Source organism: Protopterus annectens, chromosome 14.part0, assembly GCF_019279795.1.
Source record: "Protopterus annectens isolate FY-2018-M chromosome 14.part0, PAN1.0, whole genome shotgun sequence".
Taxonomy (NCBI): Eukaryota; Metazoa; Chordata; order Ceratodontiformes; family Protopteridae; genus Protopterus; species Protopterus annectens.
Window position 1 is genome coordinate 407,744,740 of NC_056748.1, and position 24,665 is coordinate 407,769,404.

The 24,665-nt window shown below is 41.0% G+C and overlaps 1 protein-coding gene across 1 annotated transcript in view; it reads right to left on the reverse strand.

Moving 5' to 3' along the window:
• DOCK1 (dedicator of cytokinesis 1) overlaps nucleotides 1-24,665 on the reverse strand; it is a gene marked incomplete in the record, with an annotated part of 4,741,214 nt that overhangs the window by 3,622,246 nt on the left and 1,094,303 nt on the right.

A 24,665-nucleotide genomic window follows, 5' to 3' on the forward strand; every position in this document is an offset into this window, starting at 1 on the left:
ACACCTTCCCCTTATATAAAGCCAGACAAAATGTATCCAGCATTTTAGCGGTTTACCAAGAACATATGTGCCTATCACGGAAACAGTCCCAAAGCAAAATGCACAAGACTGTTACTCCATGCCTGGGTTTCCTCTTCAAGACCATACCTCAGTAAGTCACAGCCAGTACTTCAAGCCAAAAATAAATAGTTTAAGGCAAATGAACAGCAAGACAAAATTAAAATTACAGTTAGGTGACTACATAGACTAGCAGTACATCTTGAGTAGGTAACATATGTAGGATAAAGAAATCATGGCTTGCTCAACTTCCTACATCTCCTTCAAAATCACACAGAATTAATCCATAACTTGTGACATAACAGCACTTGTACAGAGCCTGTGCAAACTCAGTAGGCATCAGACTTACTTCCACCCTATTTTTCCCCCTTAACATATCAGTGGAAGAGTGCAACACAACATTTATACATAAAAATAAGCCAGCAAATAAACATGGATTGATCCAATCAAGAACAGATGTGCAAAGAAATAATTTCCAGGGAAAACAAGAGTAGGAAAAGGTTGACTGCTGTAGAAGTGTTTAAAAGGTTGACTATTTCAATGACTTTTCACATAACTTCAGTGAAAGCCACACAACCGATACCATGCATAGGAAGTATTACATATTAGAAATATCACTATACTATGAAGCTGTAATAAGAATGAAAGTAAACTATGTAAAATATCTCCAAATATATTTCTAATGGAAAAATGTATGACAAGTAAACAAGCACAACTGTAACTACCACACCACCATTATAAATATATTTAAGCAACAACCAACAACGTTGTGTGGTATATTGAAGATTTACCCACAGTTGGTGTGGTTTAATCATGAGGGCAAAGCCTGATTGATTAAATAAAGGCAACTGTGGGTAAATATTCAATATACCACAACCACAAGTTGGTTACTGCTATTATACAATGACATTGTTGAGTCTTTCGGCTTTTCCCGGTTAGGGGTCGCAACAGTGTAACTCCAGTCCGCTAATGATTGGCAGTAGATTTTTACATGCCAGCCCTGACGCACAACCTTCAATGAAGGTACACTCATTCACACATGTCTCCACACAGAAGACGCTCTAGCTGAGAATCGAACAGGACAGCATCATACTGTGAGGCGACAACGCTACCGCAGCACCACCACTGCAGTGCTGCTATTATACAATGACATTAAGAAATAAAATACTTACTTTTCTTAAATAATGTCTTTGTATAATGGCAGATTGTTGTTCTTCTGCCAGTTGTGGTATACTGCCTTCTTCATTTTGATGTACTGCGCATGCATATGGGACTTGCGTTCCCACTCACACCCAGTACATCAATGCTTTGAAATGGCAGAAATGGAGAAAAGAAAGTCTCTGTTGCTCCATTTTCTCTCTTTTTTTTTTAATTGTAAAAAAAGTTTTGGGGCAGTTTATACCAACGGACAAAAGTCCAGGCACACTGGACCTTTTTACGTTGGTATATTGTGGGATTTACAATGGGCACGCTGGTTGGGCTGGCCAACCAGCATGCACATTTTTGAATATTAATAGGGAGTCATTGTATAATAAAGAAATAGATAATACAACATGATCCCTCAAGAAGCATAGCACTGAACAGCATTTTTTTGTTGTTGTTGGTAGTTATGTTCAAAACCTCAAAAGTATAACACAACAATACTCTGAGCTGACTGTGAATGATGTTAATTACATGGAGGCTGAAGATATAAGCAAACTTAAGGCTGATAAATTTGGCTCTGACTAACATTCTCTCTCCTCCATCTATCCCTCAAGAAATACCTGAAACTGTCATGCAACCTCACACAAGACCTAAAAGTACTATCAAAAGATAAAAATGCTGCATTGATGGGTCCTCACAATATCTCTGGATGCAGCTTAAATAGCATGATTCAGCCATGCCCCTACCAACACTGTTCAGTCTCAATCTCCATGCAGGTTTTGTATGAGGTGAATGGAGAACAGCTACAGTCATTGCCTTGCATGAGGAAGGATCTTCCACAGACCTAGGCAATTACAGTCCCAGAAGTCTGACCAGCCTCATATGCAAAGCCATGGAAAGACTTATGGAATTAATGAATATACGGAACCTCAGAACACTGGGCCTATCTTAGCATGGATTCATCAAAGGCAGATTAGGTTTAATAAGCCTGGAGGATGTTTTTGAAAAGGTCACCAAAGCAATGGATGAAGGCAAAATGGTAAACATTGCATACCTTGACCTGGCCAGAGCTTGTGACAATTTCCCAACTCAGGCATTTAGCTAAATAAACTGGGAATAAACCCCTGTCACCTGGTGAACTGTCATATGCCTCAGACAGGATACAGCTAATCAAAACAGGGGAAGTTATCTACACAAAGAGATAAGTCACCAGTGGAGTCCCCAAGAGTTCTGTGCTGGGATTTCTCCCATTTGGCATCTACTTTTCTGAAGTAAAAGACAATACCAAAGGGCTCTGGCTAACTATGTTTGCAAATGACTAAGTTAGGAACAGTCACTGAATCCCCAAAAGACTTAGCCATCCCCTAGGAAGGTTTATCTCAAATAACTGGTGCCAAAATCATGGACTGAAACTAAACATCAAAAACTGCATTACATCCCTAAGAGATGACCTAGTTGTTTTAGATTTTGATCGTATGTGCACAGTCACCTAACTTTTGACCAACATGTGTCTATTGTTGTATGAAAGTCCTTCTATATTGTACAGCTTATAAACAAAGGGATTGTGTCTAGATGTAGGGCTGTCTTTGTCCCACTTTACTCAGCTCTCGCTACACCAGTCATTGAATATAATGCCCCCTTTGGCATGCGTCTGTCCGGACTTATGCATTAAAAGGAATGCATACAGAAATACCTTACTAAAAGAATAAAAGGCCTAAATATCATGTCCTCCCTTGGACAGACTCAAAGCTCTGTCACTATACTTGGTATCCTACAGACTGTTAAGAGGTGACTTATCTGGCATACAAGACATCCTCCAACCCATTACTGATGGATTTACTGCACATCAGTCAAAAAGCATCAGAAGTACTTTATCTACGGATCTAGGCCTCTTCTGCAACAAAAGAATGGTTTGGAGGGATAAGTATATCTTAAAAGGATACTGCTTCTGTGGAACAGACTCCCCATACACATGAAAAAAGTTCATCCCTGTCTATATTCAAGGGCAACTCAGATCTATGGAATGAAAGAGAAACTTTACCCTAGAGACTACCCCTTGTACTACTAATGCACATATGCAGTTCCTAAATACTTTAGCCAATGCATCGGTCCCCTCAAAGTATCTATGGTATGATCCCAGTTATTTTCATTAGGGACAATATACAATTATCAACCATGGGATGGGGAAGGCCAGTCTAAAAGCAAATTGGATAGGTTACTTGTATCTCAAAGGGAGAAATTGGCTAGGTTTAAAATTCTGTCAAGGGCAGCAAGCCTAGTACTTACCTATGAACCTATTACAAATGCTATCATACATAGCTGACCATTAAGAAAACAACTACTTAGCTAAAATAGTTATATTACTATCTAAATTGCATGCATTGTGCACATTTGCTCTTCAGAAGTTAGTAAATGAAACTGTGTCTGTTCACCAGGAGTACATCACCACTCACTAGTTTTCTGTTTCTGGACAAAGAGCAAGAAAGTGTATCTAGGGATGCAAAGGCAATATTATTCCAGTTTTAAGCCATGAGCTGTAACCCCATCATTAAGAGAGAAAAACAAATGAAAGAGGACGCATCTTAGAGCAAGGTATTTAACTAGACAGGGCTCCTATACTGAGTGTGAAAAAGGTCCATCTGGAACAGTGCTCTACCATGGTCAAAAAAAGGAACATAAGTAAATACATTAATAAACTCTACAACTCTACAGGCTATGGCAATGGCCACAGTAAATAGTGCCATACAGAAAAAAAACTACAGCTTAACCATAAACAAAGTCAGGGTTATATCTCTATGTGAAACTCATATCTAATGTGTCACAGTTCTTATGGATGAATGGAGGTGAGAATTCCTGCTTTTTTGTCATCTGCTCTCAAGACATTATTTCTTGTTCCGTAAATTTGTGAAATATTAGACAGCACAAATATGTACATATACCATTTATACAATACATGGTAGACTAGCTCAGTCACCTGAGAAACGGACAGCAGAAAAAATTCTCTAAAAGAGAATACAAATTATATATACATTTCATATATACATATATAGGCTACAACCAAAATGTGGAAATGTAGTTTGATGAAAACAGGTTGGTCAAATGTTTGTTCTACCAATGCTTGTAATGTCTAACTGAAAATATACAACTTCATATTGGCAAAAGTGAGTACACATTCGCTAATATGAAGTCAGTGTTTTTGAATTCAGATAGCGGTACAGTGCAGATCAAGAAATGTTCCCTTTTCCTCACTGTAGTGCGATCTCAGAGTTGGTATACATAATATGCAGGGTGTGTTCTGGGTGCAGGGGGTCTTGCCCCCTACAAAAAAGTTACCATTAACATGGGCTTTCAACACTGGAACTTCTGGTGTTCGAATGTAGAGTCTGCGGTTACTAAATTCAGACATTTTAGTAATTCAGTATTACCAAATTTGGATATACAAGTTGATCATTTTGTGGAAAAATGTTTTAATTTTCCACATTTTGATAGTACACGCACACATATATATATATATATATATATATATATACATATATATATATATATATATATATGTGTGTGTGTGTGTGTGTGGATATATATATATATATATATATATATATATATATACACACACACACACACACACACACCTTTATACATAATCTACATACACAAAGGGTTAAAAGGTTACAAAGACAAACCATTCAGTAAAAACTGCAACAAACACTCGTTAGAGTGATCATTGTGCAATACTTTAAACCTCCTGTAATGGAGGTTGATGGGATATATACAAATGTCTTCTTATGGATGTACCAGTGTTTCAGCTGCATGGCTTATGAATGCCCATGACTTTTTATTTTTCATTTTTAAGTCTTTATAGGTACATTAAGTCTAAAAGTCCAACTCCACTACCTGTAGACATGAAATTTTTCAGACTTTAGAGACATTTACAGGCCATGTTTCAGACTTTTTGAGTCTGTGTACAAGTCTTTCTTGCAGTTTTTACTAAATAGTTTGTATGTGTAAACTTTTTACAATTTGCTTGGATGCTGTTTGGTATATTTTGCTGGCACCTTAATGCTTAAGGCATCAGACTGGGTTTTAAATCCTATGTTTCGAAAACATAGCCAAACAAATGCACTTATGCTGTACTGGCGAGGTGCAAGTATCATAGGTAACCCCTCTAGCTGAATGAAACCCAGGCAAGCTTAGTAACCTCTTCTCATACTATAATAAGCAAACCAGCAACAAAGTAAAAAATCAGTAAGACCGAGATACCTTACTGAACGCTGTCCCTGTTTTCTGTGAACAAAAGGAAAATGTATGAGTATCCCTCATGAACATGTTGGTCCTAACCTTTGGAATAACGAAGCTACTTATGGTCATCATACAATACAGCAGGTACTCTCCTTGGTGACAATAATTATTAAAAACCAGTGAAAGTACATCAGACTGACTAAGAACAGACTCAGTAGTAACCTTTGGCATACATGAGGAGGTGGGTTTGGCATAATGGTTAATGTGTTCACCTTACAGATATAAGGTACACAGTTTAATTCTGACCTCATGTTATTGGTTAGGTTTAAAATTACCCAGATAACCAAGTATTCAGCCATGAACTTAAAAGACACCCTGCTTTTTGGAAAATTAGGTACAGAGGTATACACAAAACTTGTAATGCTGAGATCTTCATGAATAAAGTAACCATTACTAAAAAAAAGGGTATTCCATGTGGAAAAAAAAATCAAACCTACAGATGCTACTGTTTTGAATACAAAAGGAGATGTTTTATCCAGAACGCAATATAAATCCCAAGGGGCCAAATTCTCTTATAAGAAGATACCTTAAGGATAGCTATGCAGTCTTTAAGGGAAGCTGAAGATGAATTGTATCTATCATGACACTTTGATATGGCAGCAAAATAATCCAAAAAAAGAAACAAATGTTGAATAGCTTACACTTGCATGAAAATATTCTAAAAAATATTGAACCATGGAATCTGGGACAGAAAAGGGATCCAGGTTGTAATGCACTGCCAGTTTGAAAACCTCTTCACTCATCTCTGTACGTCTTTTGTGTACAAGGTTCCTGAAATTATAACATACTGTAATAACCACAAATATTCTTGAAAAAATTTTCTCTCTCTTCATCAATAGAAGTGGATCAGCCAAGCTGTTAATGACATGGCCCAAAAAGTTAAAATATAATTAGCAAGTGGGTGAAAAGTACAGTTTTGTACCTACCATAAATGTAGATGTTCGAATGTATACACTGCTGCAGTCATTACACTTGGGTTATCCTGCCGTCAGGCGGTTCCCCAGTCAGCCTGAGTTCCAAAATCTTGGTCCTGCGTCAGTTGCTGTTGCCTCCTCCCTGACGTTAGTGCGACAGGGGTATATAAGATGCAGCCGACACCATTTTCTTCAGTTTTTCTTGCCCCAGATGTCAGGTGTCCCCAAAAGGTAGGCAATTCAAATTGCTAATAAAACATACATAACAAAAGCAACCAACAAATTTCAGTTACCAGCAAATACTCCCCCCATAGGTAGTAAAGAGTGTAAGACATAGGTACGTACCAGCAAGTAAGAGGGGAAGGAGGGAGGGTAACCTGGACTGCAGCAGTGTATACACTCGAACATCTACATTTATGGTAGGTACAGAACTGTACTATGTTCATCGTGTTGCACTGCTGCAGTCATTACACTTGGGTAGAATCCCAAAGCTGAGGTAGGGTGGCTGGTTCTATAAGGCATTAGGTGTGGCTATAAGGCCCTGCAGCACAGCAGTGGTGAAGCCAGCTCTGGATTTAGAGTATAAAGGCAGATGGTAATGCTTGGTGAAGGTATGCACAGAACTCCATGTTGCTGCTTCCAAAATGTCCTTGGTAGGCACTCCTCTGAGATAGGCAGTTGAAGTGGCTGTTGCCCTGGTGGCGTGAGATCTAATGCCGCTAGGTATAGGTTTCTCATGGTGTGTGTAGCAGAAACGTATGCAATGTTCTATCCATTTTGAAATAGTCTGTTTTGAAATGGCTTTTCCCTGTGCTCCTGCAGCATATGCTACCAGTAATTGCTTAGATTTTCTGAAAGCTTTGGTTTTGTCCAAGTAGAAGCATAACTGCCTGTGAATGTCCTAAGAATGCAGTAGTCTCTCCCCTTTATTCTGTGGTTTTGGATAAAAAGTTGGCAAGTGAATAGTTTGGTTTAGAGCCGCACTTGAAACCACCTTTGGCATAAACGTAGGGTTAGTTCTTAAGGACACCCTGTCCTGGTGGAAAATGAGGAAAGGTTCCACTGCCATTAGTGCCTGTAATTCTAAAACTCTTCGAGCTGATGTTATTGCCAGGAGCAGAGCAGTCTTCCAAGAAATATATTTTAATTCTGCTGTGTTAGCTGGCTCAAAGGGAGGTAAAGTTAATTTTTCCAAAACAAAGTTGAGGTTCCAAGTTGGAGTAGGTGCTCTATGGGGCAGTCTTATGTTTTTAGCCCCTCTGAGGTACTGTTTTAGCAACAGATTAGAGAAAATTGGAGGATCCGTGTTGTAATGAGCAGAGATGGCAGAGGCGTGGATCTTGATGGATGAAAAAGAGAGGCCTTTGTCCAGCATCTCGGTTAAATATTGTAGAATCTGAGGAATGTTTGGGACAAGAGGGTCAAGGCTGTGAACCTGGCTCCAGGCACAGAATCTCCTCTATTTATCCGAATAGGCTTTCCTGGTACTAGGCCTTCTGGCCTCCAGAATGACATCCATAACAGCTTTGGAGAGAGGCATTGCTTGCTTGACTAAGGAATTTTACATGCAGCTAGTTTTAAGGTCTTTAGCTGACTGTGAAGTATCTGATTGTTGTGCTGAGTCAGCAGATGTGGGATTTGAGACACTATCCAGGGTGGTTCTTGTGCTAAAATTCTTTAAGATTGGGTACCAGTGCTGGCATGGCCAGTCTGGAGCAATCAGGATCATCTTTGGCTCTTCTTGCCTGGCTTTTATGAGAACCTTTGCTTGTGGATGGTAACTCCTTGTGCAGAATTTCTGTAGCTGGCAGTTCATTGGGGATGCAAACAGATCTATGTCCGGGCTCCACCATTTTTGTGTTATCTTTCTGAATATTTGTGGATTCAATTCCCATTCGTGGAGATCCATGATGTTTCTGCTTAAGTCGTCTGCCAGTGTGTTTTTCTCTCCTGGCAGGAATTATGCTTGAAGATGAACTTGATAGTTTAGAGCCGTGTTCCACAAGGTCCTGGCTTGTCTGCAGAGGGGGTAGGAGAGAGTGCCCCCTTCCTTGTTTATGTACCACATAACTGTGGTGTTGTCTGTTTTTAGTAATAGTTATCCTGGATGCAGCATGCCCTTGAAAGCTATAACGGTATTCTGTACAGCTAACATCTCTTTTTGATTGATGTGAAGATGTCTTTGTTCTGCAGGGCACTTGCCCTGAATACATTTTCCTGCCATGTGTGCCCCCAGGCGTAATCCGATGCATCTGTTGTCAGTGTTTGCCTGGCTGTGGGTTGAGTAAAAGGCTGTCCCTTGCTGAGGTGACAAGCTTGAGCCCACCATCGAAACTCCTGTTGAAGGCAAGGAATTAGTGGTATAACGGTTTCCAAACATTGACAGTGCTGAGACCATACACTCTTTAGGTACCATTGTAGTTTCATCATATGCAGTATGGCATATGGAATTAGTAGTATGCAAGATGCCATGTAACCCAAGGCCTGCAGAATTTTTCTTGCAGGGAGTTGTGTTTTTGTTGCCATTAATTTACAGTATTGAGTCAGTTGTCCTTGCTTGTCTGGCATGAGATAAGCCATCTGGGCCATTGTGTTCAAGCTGGCACCCAGGAATATTATCTCTTGTGAGGGCACTAGTTTTGATTTCTTTTCGTTTACTGTGTACCCCAGGCAACTTAACTGTTTTACAAACGCCAGATGCTCTAGAAGATTGTCCTTGCTCTATGCTTGAATCAAGCAGTCGTCCAGGTACGAATATATTTGAATTCCTTTTTGTCTGCAAAATGCAATTACTGGTGCCAGGCACTTTGTAAAGACCCTGGGCGCAGTAGATAAGCCAAAGGGCAGTGCAGAGAATTGATAGTGCATTGAACCTGCTATGAATCTGAGGTATCTTCTGCAGTTTTGTCTGATAGGGACATGCAGGTTATGCCTCCTTGAGGTCCAGAGTCATGAGCCAAGCTTTCTTGCCCAGCATGGGAAGAAGCTGCTGTAGTGTTAACATTTTGAATTTCTGAACATCCAGGTAAGTGTTTAGAGAAGAAAGATCCAGAATGGGCCTCCAAGGCTTTGTCCTTTCTGGGAACCAGAAAGAGTCTTGAATAAAATCCTTGTCCTTGCTCTTGTGGTGGTACCTCTTGAATAGCTCTCATTTCCATGAGTCCTGTAATTTGTTTTTGAGCCTCTGCCCATTCATTTGGTGGCAGATTTGGCATGCCTTTTAACCTTGGCAGAGTGTGAAAGTGGAACCTGTAACCTTGAAATACAATGTTGAGAACCCATTTGTCTTTGGTGATCCAATGCCAATTGTGACAGAAAAGTGCTAGTTTTCCTCCCAAGGGGGCTGCCAAGAGAGAGTTGTTTGCCAGCTGTAATGGGAAGTCATCGAGGCTGCTTTTTATATGGTTGGGGTCTGTCTTCCCCTTCTTTCTGGCCTGGTGCACCCCATTGTCATAGCCTGTAAGGACCTTGTGGTTGACCTCTACCTCTCGGACGTCTGTATCTGCCTCTTTGAGGTCTGTCTGTAGCCGGAAAGGACCAATTCTTTGTTGGCCAATTTCTGCTAAATCTTGGTAGCTGAACCTGTAAGAAATCCTTTACCATTTGCATAGATTTTGCCTTATCCTCCATTTTCTTTAATACCTCTTCTGCCTTAACTCCAAATAACACATCCTGCTGTAAAGGTGCATCCAATAATTTTGCTTTAACATGATCTGGTAACGTATGTTCTTTTAACCAAGCATGCCTTCTAATGACAGAGCCTGTAACTGCTGCTCTACAGAAGGCCTCTAAAGAATCAAAACCACATTGCAAAGTATGCTTTCCTGCATTTCTTTAAAATTAGGAGGATCTGAATCTGGAAGCATTTTTTGTTTTAATGGAGACATCAAAAATTGCTGATAATTTAGCATGTGAAACTGGCAATTTAAGGCTCTCATTGCTAAGACTGCAGACGTATATACTTTCTTTACCCATCTGTCTAATGCTCTGGAATCTCTGTCAGAGGAAAATGGGTTTTTTGCTGATGAGGTCTTAATCCCTTTGGGTCCCTGAGAAATAGTTTCAGGATCAGCAACAGGGCTTTTATACAGAAATTTGTGAGAGTCAGGGACTCTGTATTATCTATCGGGTTTAACAGGGGCTGTAGGTAAGGAGTCAGGGTTTAAGCTGGATTCAGTGTAGACATTATCCACAATATCTAACACTGGCAGAATAGCAAGGGGTCTGTTTTGAGGCAATAAAAGGAAGTCTCTGAGCCTTTTCTTGGATTCTGAGTAATCCTGGCCTTCCCAATGGACATGCTCCCTCATGGTATGTAAGGTCTCCCCAAAGGAGTAGTCCTCAGGTGGAGAGGGTGATGGAATTGATTACTCAGCATCAGAATCCTCATAAAGGGGTAAGGAATATCCTAGGTCCGAGGATGAATCTGAAGAAATGGACACCTGGTCGGAAGATTCATAGTCTGCATCCTGTCTGGGCCTTTTATCAGGAGGGGGATGGGACCCCCTGATCAGGGTGATTAGGTCTTCGGCCATTTTCAGCATTTGTTTCTTAGGCATGGAAGCCTGTCCTGGAGAATGCTGTATCTGTTTCTTTGTTTTTAAGGGGGCCTTAGACTTAGTAGAGGGTTTAATGGTTAACTGGGTAGGTCTGAGGACACCCTCTGAAGCTGTGGATTGCTCAGCTACTTCGGCTCCCTCAGATGGGTTAGTTTTGGTAGGCTGAAAACATGTAGTGTCCGAAGGCCCAGACAGCTCCACGTGGGGGTCAGATGCGGTCTGTGGTTCTGTGGAAGCGGTCGTCAGAGGCTGCGTAGGCGCCTCGCTGAAAACCGGAGAATCGGTGCCCAGCCTAGAAGAGGCCTCATCATCAGTTTTGGCCCTCGGATGCCTGTCCTTGTCTTTGTGCTTTTTATGTAATCCTGTTGTCGGGAGTTCCGATGGCATGTTGTAATTGAATTTTCTGCCAAAATAATGCCGGGCAAAATCAAACAGACGTTTAATAGTGCGCTTGTTAAACATAGCACAAAATCGACAACCAGTGACGTTGTGGTCTGGGCCTAGGCATGGAATACAATAGAAGTGGAAATCCTTATGAGGTATTTGCTTCCCACATGAAATACAGTTATCAGTTATTAACTTTTACTAACATCGGTCTGAGGCAAGAAAAAGTTTCCCCAACGGGGTACTTAGCTTTGTAGAAGACTTCGGTTCTGGATTTGGAATGAAAATCTCAGGAGTCGGCCAACCGGCACTTGCGAACTGCTTCGGGCACTGCGCAGCAAGAAAGACTGAAGAAAATGGTGTCGGCTGCATCTTATATACCCCTGTCGCACTGACGTCAGGGAGGAGGCGACAGCAACCGATGCCGGACCAAAACTTTGGAACTCAGGCCGACTGGGGAACCCAAGTGTAATGACTGCAGCTGTGTAACATGAACATCAGAAGAATCTTCTGCATAAGCAGCCTGAAGCAGGTTCTTCCTGAATCCTACTTAAAACAGGATTGCACCTGCCTACTTCATAAATGAACTTATAAAACCTTACATTTGTCTGTGAAACATGATTTTCTGAATGAATTTCATTACCAGAAAAAAATGAGGAAGATAGCATAAATTATCCCCTTGAGGTCAATTCTAGGCCAACACTGTCCTGTTTTGCCCAATAGACAAGAGAGATCAATGAGAAAAACTTCTGAAGTTTGTCAGAGGTCAGAGATGTAAACAGGACACAGAACAGTAAACCTCACTTCAGAAATAACATCCTGGCAGAGGACACTAATGAGGTATTAGTAGTACATGACTCAAGTCTGTCCACAAGACGGAAGGTTACCCACTGAATATGAGTGGCAATTAGTAAATGATGGCTCGAGACTATCCACTACAGCTCTCTCATTGCCAGGCCTACTATATAACTGGGGAAAATTTTATGGAGAATGCAGAAATATTTTACAAAAACTAAGGGATTCAACTCCTAATCCCACTACTTTCTAGTAGTTTGTTACACTATATGATGCAGTAGAGCCATAAGTAGGAATTCTGGCCCCCAGCGCAGTTTCCCGACTGCTCACTCACTTAAATTCAAGTTGAGATAAAAACAGACACTTGTTAATGAATGTAGCAACCCACTTGTTGCAAATGTAACAAGTGACTTGCTACAGTTCTGCATTTAAATATTTTAGAAAATTAATTAAAGTTTAAATCTTATTGGTGACAGACAACTGTTCATATTTAAATAAGTCCATTTGGGGTTGATGTAGCATCTGATGAAGTCTTATTGTGAAAGACGAAAACGCGGCTATCAAGTTAAGTATTAATGGTATTTGTTTATAGTTTGTTGTTTTAATAAACATTTGAGTGAAGCTTTTAATATACTAAAATGTTGGTGTCATTCTTCCAAGTGCCTTAGCTTTTTTACATTCATGGCTGTGGTCGTTGTTGGGCAATTTCCTCTCTCTTTTTTGTAATTTGGTACAGCTCTGCACTTAACCCCTACAAAGCACTTCAACCCTGACTGCAAATGTCGGTATTGTAGTACCACCATATCTGCACCTACTGTTCCCACCATCCTAATACTCTGCACCTTCACCATACCCTAGCTATGCCTCTGTGCTGCTGAATGCACTCATCACATAGGTTACTATACAAATGTGATGTCATAAGTAGATGCTTTCCTTCTGAGTTTTCCTTAAATGCAATGCAGACATTACACAGTATCTATTCAAAGCATCTAAGCATTGCTAGTAGTGCAGCACATACCTACTAGACATACCCAGTCTTGAATAGACTATACTAGTAACCAAACTACCTGTGCCTGTTTGCTGAAAAATTAAATTATGGACTAATTAGTGAATTGCTGTCCCTCCATGCACAATACACTGAGCAGCATAAGTGAATTCCAAAACCCTTTAAATTCAAAGACAAACTGCAACAAGGGAGCAACCTGCTTGAAAATGGTTATTAGTAAAGGTTGAACATGTTAACATTTTGAACACCCAAGTCATTTACTCTCATATTTTGGATGAACTACTAATAATGGAAACTCAGCAGTAAAGAACACAACTCTGTAGTCACTGCCTCATCCATCCTAATGGGGACATTTTCGCTTTTCACACCTATTGATTAACCTGCTTTATCAATGAAAAGTTCTGTGACTGCCTGTTTTAATTCAGCATTCACGTAATAAATTTCTCTAGCCTTTCTTACAAAGTACTGCAATAGTCTGTTGAACTGTCACAATTCTTTGCAATATGAATTTGTAAACAGTTCCAAGCATTTAAGTCAAAATATATTATCAACTAATAAAAAGATGAGTATTTTCTGTGAAAGGCAAGCTAAAATTTATGGGACTAAGGACAAATTACAGAGGCAACTTTCCAGTGGTGAAGAATATTTACCTATGGCCAGAATACCAAAAACAATACAAACTCAATTCACTCTGGTGGCAATCTTAGCTACTATAAACAGAATGCTTTCTGGACCAAGCCGTGATTTTTCCATTCTGATGCTGACCCCTCCCAGTCAAGGAACCAACCAGATCAAAAGATCCCTATGCTGAATGAGACTGCTCATGTGTGAGTCTAGTTAATGAAATGCTGATGACTCGCAGCTCAAAATATGCTGCCACTCTGGCCTTGCTTAAAGTAAACACATGAGGTGTTTGGAAATGCAACCAAATGGACAGAACTAAAACTGATAGTGACTTGCCTCTATCCTGAGGTGGAGGGAGGATCCTTTTGGATTTTCCCCCAGTTTATTTGTGCAGATATACATCCTTTTTGGGTCAAAACATTACATTCAGCTTATCTACGTAGACAAAGGAATATGGACTGCAGCATGGCAACATGGAAGGTCTCTAGAAAAAGACATTTTGGTCTCTGATATCTAATATGATGGTCTTTTTCCGGGCACCAGAATTAATCTGAAATAAGATCCTTGCCCTTAATGGCTTGCTAGGACACCCTGAAAGGCTCTATGAAAACCTATGTCATCCACTTCCTCACTTGTACTTTACAAAAAGGGATACCATATCTGGCAAGGATAGAGAAAGACAATGCAATCTGGACTTCAGTAGGATGGTAACCACTTTTGATGATCCTCCTTATCCACTCTTCTCTGGATATCTTGCAACACTGACCCAAATGGAGAGACAGCTTCCCACAGGCTGCCTTTAAGGGAAGATGGTTGATGCAGGAGTCAGGAATAGTGAATATGCTCCTTAGACGGGTTCTCAGTAGCCCTGAGAATGTTGAAACTCACACCCTTCAGACTAGTGATGCTGCTGACATGTATAAAAGGATAACTACACATATTAAGCTTTTTACTGCATTTGATCTATGAGGTACACCAGAAAATCTCTCTCTCTGATCTTAGTCCCAAGAAAAGGACAGTGGGAAGAGTGAAATATGACCCTTGCAGCTGAAAGGGACTGTTAATTCTCCTTCACATTTGGGAGATAATGTTCAAGTTTAAGCTAAAACAGTAAATGTCCCTTAAAGTGTGCAACCTTAAATGTTATTTTGGTGCCTCAATGAAGGCAGTAAGGCAGAGCCAGGAGTGGTGGTACACAGATATACTGGATCATGCCATCCTCTCATGTCCCTCAGTAGCATTACTTGCTACTTGAAATGTGACCTTTTCAACTAAATTGTAGAATTTAGACTAATAAGCTTATCTTTTAAGAGATGTACCAGGTACTAGTTAGCATCATGCAATATTTGATATGAAATATCCTACTGAAAATAAAGCATCTAGGTGAGATAATTCACGAAGGTCCAGTTCCCACTTTGCCTAGAGACCTGGATTCATTATCTGGCAAGATATATTGAGTGAGAATGATGAGTGGAATTTCTGAGGGTTGATACACAGGCAGTCACCTCTCTGGCGTATGAGTCTCCAGCTGGATATCACAATGTGATAGGTGTCTAAAGATCATGTCTCTCTAGATCCCTTTTATAAATGGGCTCTGTTCAGCATGGCAACCTGGAATACAAATAAGTTACTACCTTTGTTTTATAATAAGATCACTGCAAAACTTGGGTCCTAGTGTTCAGTCTACGTACCGAAAATAAAAAAACAAAAAATAAACATTCTAAATAAAAAAATGAAGTGGTCTTTGCCAACAAGTATTTTGTCTTTCCACACCTGTTGCTTTTGTTACACTAGAAGTAACAATTGCTAATAATAAAAATATGTGGCTATACCTTTTGTAAGAATTGACATACAATTGTATATAATGTGTTACTTTGAAAAGGTGTACAATCCAGCATCTTGTGAGTAAGGAAGGGAGATTAACAGAATACCAGAGTCTGCACCAGTTTCCATAGAATTTGTTGCACCTTACTCAGGACTCAAGTAGCATGCCAACTTGTTAACTGGAGCATAAATGAAAGCTGTATACTTATGGCAGCCCTAGATCTGCAACAAGTGTCCATCTTCAACAACAGGTAGGACTATATGCTGTGGGCAACTCTTGGTACTTCTTCAGGCTACAGACTCCACTCCCCAGCTCGCAAGAGTCTGTGTCCAATCTCACCAGTTCTTTTTGTGCTGGCTTCAAGTATTCTGAGGATACGTTTTGCATGCAACTCCTAGAGAAAAAAAGAGGAAGAAAGGAAAAAAAGAACAGCAAATGCTAGCTATCTGACTGCTGCTGTTTCAAGGTGAAGGGGCACACAAAATGGCTGGTTGCTCCACAGCATAGTATGGTGGAGGTTGGTAGGCTCATGTTGCCAATGACAGAAACACTTCTTACAGTTACAGACTTATGGTAAGCATTTACATTTTTAGGTCATCAAAAGTGGCCTATTTTCACCAAGATGTAGGTCTGATTCCACAGCTACACACCCTGGTGAGCACAACTAGGCCACTATCCCTTTGACTACAGTAGGCTGGGGAGAGACTCATATCCTGGAAGCAATGTCCAATAAAGGTTAGGCCAAAAGACTTTTATACAAATTCTGGCTATTGATACATTTTTTAGAAAGATAGCCAATGCAACCACTGCCCTAGCTGAGTGGGTCTTGGGTAATGCTGACTGAGACAAGACTACAACCTCTCACTGAAATTTTATGCAGTCTGATATAAACATGCACTGCAACTTTGAACATCTGAAGGTGGATGTTCCTGCAGTAAAAATGATAACAGAACAGCTTGTCAATCTTTCTACTGTCTTTGGTTTTACTGAGGAGCACAAAGTGAGGCATTTGATGGAGTATAAGATTAGGCCTTTGAAGGTAATTAACCTGAGAGATCCTTCCTGAGTTTTTATCAACAGCAGTGGAATCCATACCTGTATAAGGCAATACAGTGTTACAAGGATTACTCTGGACTTCAACATTTGGGCTTTCTGGATTTTTTTTTTTTACACACACATACATACATACATATGTATATATATATATATATATATATATATATATATAGAGAGAGAGAGAGAGAGAGAATCTGAAGACCCTGTGGCCACTTTCACTAGTGTGTTCCTTACTTTGTTGTCATTGTTACCATCTAGAATTCGTGAGAGAACAATCTGGTATTTCACAGATTTGATGGTGATGTAAAGATCCATCATCAATCGTCTCATCAAATGAATATGGTTTGACACATTCTGTTGACTGACGGTGCATGTTAGAGAATGAGAGAAGCATGTTTCTTCTTAGTCTATCTGCTAGCTCATAAAACTCCCTTGGTATGTGGTCTCCCCCAGGAGTAGGCTGTGGTATATCAACCAACTTCTTAATTTCACATACTTTCTCTGTTTCCAGAGGAAGGAAGGGTGCCCTCTTGTCTGATGACTCACCAGACCACACAAAGGTTCTCCACACTGACCAGTAAGGATCTCTGTAGAGAATATTGTAAAAGACCTGCAATGAAAGAAGCACAGTGTGAAGTTCCATCACGATGATGTAAAGTTAAATTCAAACTTCTACAATGTGGACTTCCTGTGAAATAAGTTGCTTTCATTACTACCATTGCAGGAGTTCAACTGTGCATTTGGTACTATGTGGATCACTATGACAAGGTATCCTAAAGTCTTGATGACATACTCCATTCTGTGATCTCAGGACTTGTAGCAGCTTTTATGATACCACTGCTTCCTGGTTTGAGCTGTAACTGAAAACTTTCTTGGACCAGTCCACTTTCACAGTTAAAGATATAAAGTATATTCTAGGAAGGCAACATGGAGATTGAGATGTAAATTGCAATGTCAGAATATTAGTGGTAATATATATTACCATTAAAATTAATCAATCATGATGTGCAGGGGATGGATCAATGTATTAAAAAATTGCAAGTGGTGGTTCAATTATTCCATGGGGTAACACTGTCTGTGTATGGGAAGATTTTGGTCCTTATCAAACTTTGGTGGGCTGCTATCACTGTAATATAAGCCAGTGAACACCTTGGAAATCATGTTAAGACTAAAGGCAGGCTTCTGAGACAACAGGGGTTGGCTCATACTCAGAAAAGTAGACACTTCTTGACTTCTTGGCAATTTCTGTACAGAGGCAGACATCCTGGACACAGGCATTCACAGAAAGGCAAGACAATGTACCTAACACTTTAGTCATAGGTGACTCTATAGTCCGGCACACTGATGTCCCTCTCACCAGGTTGAATAAGGAGAAAATTACAGTCAGCTGCCTGTCGGGTGCCAGGATCCACCACATAACGCATGCACTCAAGTCACTCCACAACAAGTACAAATATGACTCTGTCATTGTCCATGTTGGAGTGAATGACTTGAGACGTACCTCCCTGGACTACATGAAAAGAGACATGGAAGAGCTCTCAGATCATGTGGCCCAGGCAGGTATGACCCTAGCCCTGAGTAGCATCCTGCCTTCGCCCAGAATGATACCACAATATAAGGATAAAATGATTGACTTCAACAATTGGCTAAGCTTATGGTGTCATTCAAAGGGGATCCAGTATCTGTCTGCCTGGAATGACATGACTGACAGACCACGATGCTTTGCCAGAGATGGTCTGCACCTGTCACCCCTGGGATTCAGGTTACTGGCTAAGGCTCTTGCCACCCCTATAGTGCCTTTTTTAGGCAAACTTCAAAGGACAAAACCACCACCGTAACAGGTACAAGCATGCAAAATCTGAAGGTAATGCTACTCAATGCTAGAAGTCTAAACCTTAAAATGCACTCTCTCGAGGCACTCCTAAAAATGGAGAACATCGATATCTGTGCAGTAACTGAGACCTGGTTCAAGGCTCCAGAGAGCACCCCTGCAATACCAGGCTACAACTCTTACCACACTTTTCGGCCACAAAACCAGGACCGAAACACTAAAGGTGGAGGAGTGTCAATATTCACCAAGGATATTCACACCACCAGGCTAGTTGGCCAACACAATGTGTCTGAAATTCTCCAAGTGCAACTAACACTAGATAAGACTGCAATCCAAATTGTAGCTTGCTACAGATCACCCACCATACCCCAAGATTCTCACTACACCTTTCTAAACATACTGGAAAATATTAAGATAGAACCAAACACCCTAATACTGGGTGATTTTAACTACCCTGCCATTAACTGAGAAAACTACTCATGTCCCAACACCTTTACAGAACGGTTCTTGGAATTCATAAATTCCAATGCCCTGGATCAACTAATCCATAGTCCCACCAGGGCTCCAATATCCTAGACCTGGTCATTACCAAAATGGGAAATCAATGCTTCATAACTATGGTCACAAACTCGTTAGTCAGGTCTGACCATAAGATAATCACCCTTAACATCCACATCCCACCCCACCCCCAGTAAAGAAACCACCATAAAAACTTCTCCAAAGCCAACTTCATGCTACTCAAGTCAGAAGTGACAAACTTCATAACACCCATGCAGACGGGAACTGAAAGTTCAACTGCTGAATCCTACACTAAGGCACTGTACGAGCACATCCACTCATGCATGAATCGTGCCATCCCAAATAGAACCAAAATGCTCTCATCCAAAAAAGGAAGCCAATCTGGTGGTCCCCTGCCATAAACAAACTTTACAACAAAAGGAAGAAACTTTTGCAGAAAAGAGGAAAATACCAGGATGCAAAAAACTCCCTTACTACCCTCAGTAAGAAACTGAGATGCCTCATAAAATCCTCCAAAGCTATTTACGAAAATAAAATTGCCAAAGATTCCAAAGACAACCACAAAGCATTCTATAACTATGTCAAGAATCTAAATGGCAATGCTCAGATCTGCTCTGAGCTAAAACAGAATGGCATTAAATATACTGATCCAAAGGATATTGCCAATATCCTGGCAGATCGATTCAGTGCCAACTTCACCCCCTCTCACCCCTAAATGGCCCATCTCAATACCGAAGATTGCCAAATTCCAGTAATAACGGCCACACAGGTACAAAATGCACTCTCTAAAGCCAAGAATACAGCATCCATGGGACCAGATGACATCCCGGGCTGTGTACTACATGAACTACAATATGAACTGGCACCTCACCTAAGTGTCATGTTTAATCATAGCCTCACCTCAGGTTTCGTGCCCACTGAGTGGCGCAGAGCTACAGTTATCCCAATCCACAAGGGGGGATCCAACTTGGATCCCGGAAACTACCATCCCATCAGTCTGACAAGCCTTATCTGCAAGGCCATGGAGCGTATTATCATGGAACTTATAAACAAAGACATTGGCAACCTTCAAACACTGGACCCCACCCAGTTTGGGTTTGTGAAGGGCCGATCTTGTCTCCTGAACCTGATTGACTTCTTTGAATCAGTCTCCAGAGCCATGGACAAGGGTAAGGTGGTCCACACAGCCTATCTAGACCTTGCCAAGGCCTTTGATACCATCCCCCACTCTGGAATCATAGATAAACTTACTAAGTTGGGCATTAATCCCTATGTCACCCAATGGGTTGCTAAATGGCTTACTGATAGAACCCACACTGTAAAAGTAGCAGACTCCAAATCCAGCTCCAGACAAGTGACAAGTGGAGTACCTCAGGGTTCAGTCCTGGGGCCGCTCTTGTTTGGCATCTACTTCTCTGAAGTACAGGTCAACACTAAGGGACTCTGGCTAACAAAGTTTGCAGATGACTGCAAACTGGGAGCCATTATTGAATCCCCAAATGATGTGGATACTCTACAAAAGGGCCTTACAGAAACAGATGCTTGGTGCCAGAGCCATGGGCTCAAGCTCAATGCCAAGAAATGTATTGTTATCCCCTTTGGGAAAAACATGTATCCATGAATTACCATATAGGTGGCAGTACACTAAACACAAAGTGTGATAAGAGACTTAGGGACACAGGTGGACAGTGGTCTCACCTTCGATAACCACATCGCCACAACAGTCAGGAAATCCTTCTATGTGGCACACCTCATCACGAAGGGCTTTTCATCCAGAAAAAGGAGGTCACTGTCCCACTGTACTCATCCCTCATTAGACCCATTATAGAATACAACGCCCCATTTGGTATGTACCTCTCAAGACATCTGCAACAACTGGAAAGGCCTCAGAAATACCTCACTAAAAGAATCACAGGCCTAAAGCAGATGCCCTACACTGACCGCCTTAAAAAACTCCAGCTATACTCTGTTGCATATCGCCTACTCAGAGGCGATCTCTGCTTAACATACAAGGCCATGTCAAACCCAGAGCTGTTGGACATGCTACACTTAAAGAAATCCCAATCCCTCAGATCTACACGCCCAGGGATCTAAACCTTGTCATCACAATAAACAAAACATGCTGGAGGGATAGGTTCCTGACCCAGAGACTCCCCAGACTCTGGAATAGATTGCCCATACATGTCAAGCAGAGTGCCTCTTTGGACCTCTTCAAGAGGAACCTTGACGATTGGATGGGAGAAAGGAAATTCACCCCAGGGATCACGTCAGTCGCCCTGCTAGACAGGGGTCCAGGAAAGTAAATAATGTGGGAAGAAATAGCCAGGGAATTGTTATGGCTAGGCTTGTATAGGCCCTAGGGCTGACAGCCTAGTACCAACCTATGAACCTATGGAAGTCAACAGCATACCCAGGTTTGAAATGAAACGCAAGATGTACATTTGTACTGATAATATTTGGAATTCATCTATGAACACACAGACACTTAGGCTGCTGAGATCCAGAATGGTCTTGAGATCCATTTTTATCATGAAAACAGCACCTTTAGGCTTCCTGGGATGATGGGACCACTTCAAATGCTCTTTTCTTGCAGAAGTTCATCACCTCCTGCTCCATTTCTTTTTTCTCTGACAAGGTGGGGCATCAGACAGTGTCTTGGTCTTGTAGACTGTTGCTGTGAAAAGTTGATCTCTCAGGATATAACATCTCAGATCAACTTGTCTTGATCCATCTTCAACAACTGTGGGTGACAAAGTAGACAATTGTGTTCCAACTGCCTCTAGAGAGGAGCAGTCTGGGATCTCTTCAAGAGAAATGCTGACCATCAGAGAACTGGCGGTGGCCCTCTTGTGCTTAGTAGTAGCCTCTGCAGTTGTTTCTGAAGCAGTCACCATTTCTGGCCCCTTCCTGCCACACCACCCCCATTAATTCTGCTGCATTCAATCAGAAACAAATCCAGCACTGTCTCTTCAGTGTCTTAATAAACAACAACTAAAGAGCCTGGAGCTTGATGTCTCAGTTGCCATGGTCTTGTACTGTATACTTACTTAGCCTACTAACCTTATCAACCTTATCACCAAACATGGTCCAGTGACTGGGGGAGGGGGTGTCCGAGTGTTGCATAGATTTCCAGTGCAATGAGTCATAATGGTAAGTAGTTCAACATCCTCAAGAAAAGAGCAGAGGACAAGACCACTTAGTACTTAAACTTCACCATCATCTACTCTTTACCAGTGGATGGAATGGAGTGGTCTGCAGAGTATAACACCTTTTTCAAAACTGCTGCTGAAACAATAGTGTCAGGTTTGAAAGTCTCTGGCTGAACTTGTCAAGCCCTGGGTGGGTAAAAGCTTCTATCCAAATTACTGGACATAAGAAGTGCTGTGGCAGAGTTGCCTCAAGCCATCTTGTAGACATTATGAAGGACGCATACCCAAGGATGGGAGCATAAGTTCTAGGGATGAACATACAAAGCTTCATTGCAAGCTTACTAGGGTAAGGATCTGGGTCAATGGGCCAACAGCTTTTTCCCGACACAAGATGCAGATAGTCTCCAAATTTAGGATCAGGGAGTGACCCGTGTAGAAACCATGCCATGTTCTTCATTCAGGTCAAACACTGGTGACTCTTGTGGTGAGTGACTGAGCTTTGATTTGCAATGGGCCTCATAGGGTTCCTTTGGGTGGGGGGTAGCTGAAAATCAATACAACACGGGAGGTCACTCGGTTGCTTCTTTTGACATGGAAGGCAAGAGCTGTCGTGTGGATGAGTGCCTGTGATGTGGTGTGATCTGCATGTCTACAGTGAATTAAAATCAAATAAAAGATCTGCTGGTTTGTTACAAACATACTATCAATGAATGCACTAGCACTGTCTGCACAGACTTCAACACTGCCAGAGACAGCTCCAACATATAATGCTTGGTCAGCAACAGTGAGATGGAAGCCATTATGGAAAATATTGTGCTCAATGTTTGGGGAAGGTAACAATGGGCAACCAAGGCCTAGTGCGTCAGCAAATGCCAGCACTGGTAAAAGGCCTTGAGTATCCAGTTTTGTGTTAATGAGCTAATGCCAGCACTGGCACCACTGCAATCTATGCTTAACATCAAGGCTGTGGTATCAACAACATTAGCATACTGTTTTTGTTGGTGTATACACGTCATCCCCACCAACTGCAACCCAACTGGCAAACTCTATTGCTAGCTCAGGCATCTGTTTGAGATGATGTAGGAAAGAAAGGAATGTTGAGGCTTAGTCTGCCCCCCATCTTTGTGACACAGACTTAAACCATGTGTCCAGGCACACACTCTGGGACTAAATCCTCAATGAAGACTGGAGATCACATGGTGGGGTACAGTCTACAAAGTGGGGACAGGTTCACTTAACTATGCTGCACATGGAGGTGCAGAAGTACATCATAAAGGTCCATTATATGTCAAATCATGGGATCATCAAGGTAATGTTTAGTGAAGGTAGAACTTAATGACAAACTCAACCTTCCCAGCTTGCTGATTAACACTCCCACTAGTCTCCTTCACGTGAATCTCAATGGGGAAAAAATGGGACATAGAGCTCCCACCCAGGGGGAGTGAATGACTCAATATTGCCACCAGAAGGGACAGCATGGTCAGCATCTGTATGTGGGAGGAGGGCTCAGAAAATGGCAAGAAATATCTGTTTTATGAGTGGGAAGCCAAAATTGGACTACTCTTAGTAAACAACTGCAGTTCATTCCCAGTCATGCATACTCTACACTTTAATGCTCTTAAATTCTAATGGCTTGATATGACTATATTTTGCACATGATAAATTAAATACAGATATTTGCAAAATGTGGAATACCTTACCCATAATACATATATTACCCTGCAAGCTTCATCCCTCTAAATTAATTAAGATGTAGCTAACCATTTGCTGTGAATTTTTTTGCTTTCAACTCTTTTCAGTTTAATGTGTGGAAAATAGATTATAATGTTCTGGCATACAAGAAATAGCTGTCCACAAATGTAATCCAAATATGGAATTTAAAGGAAAAGTGCATACACACACACACAGTTATAGCATATGGTTTACAACTGCATTGTGCAACCTAGCAAAATCTGCATCAAAAAAGCATAAGACTGTATGTAGAAAGAGAGAGAGGGCAACCACTGCTGAACAAAACACCACAGGAATGCCTCTATGCCATTTAATACAACTTCGGCCATTAAAATCCTGTGAAGTTGTCACTTCAGTAAAATCTTAAGACTTTTTCAACACTTACCCTCTGTATACAAGAGCATTAATACAACATTTAGGAAGAGCCTGAACAAGAGTAAAAAGCCAACTATAAGGTATCCTTATGTTACTAATCTATCAAGTCTTAAAAACCCACTAATTAAAACTGAAAACTTAACAGGGACACTATCTCAAAAATATGACACATGGCAACAGAAGTTATAACCTATTACAGGATTACTTTGTGAGCGGTAATATCATAGCCTCCCAAGTAAAATAATTTCTAAAGATAAAATTGGAAAAATGTTACTAAAACAGCTGTTAGTATATTATCCTAGCATATACACCCATCTGCAAAAAGAATGATAAAAATCAAGGAAGCATATGATAAAGGCAAAGAAAATGAACCCAGTAAACTCTTAATTGCAAGAGAC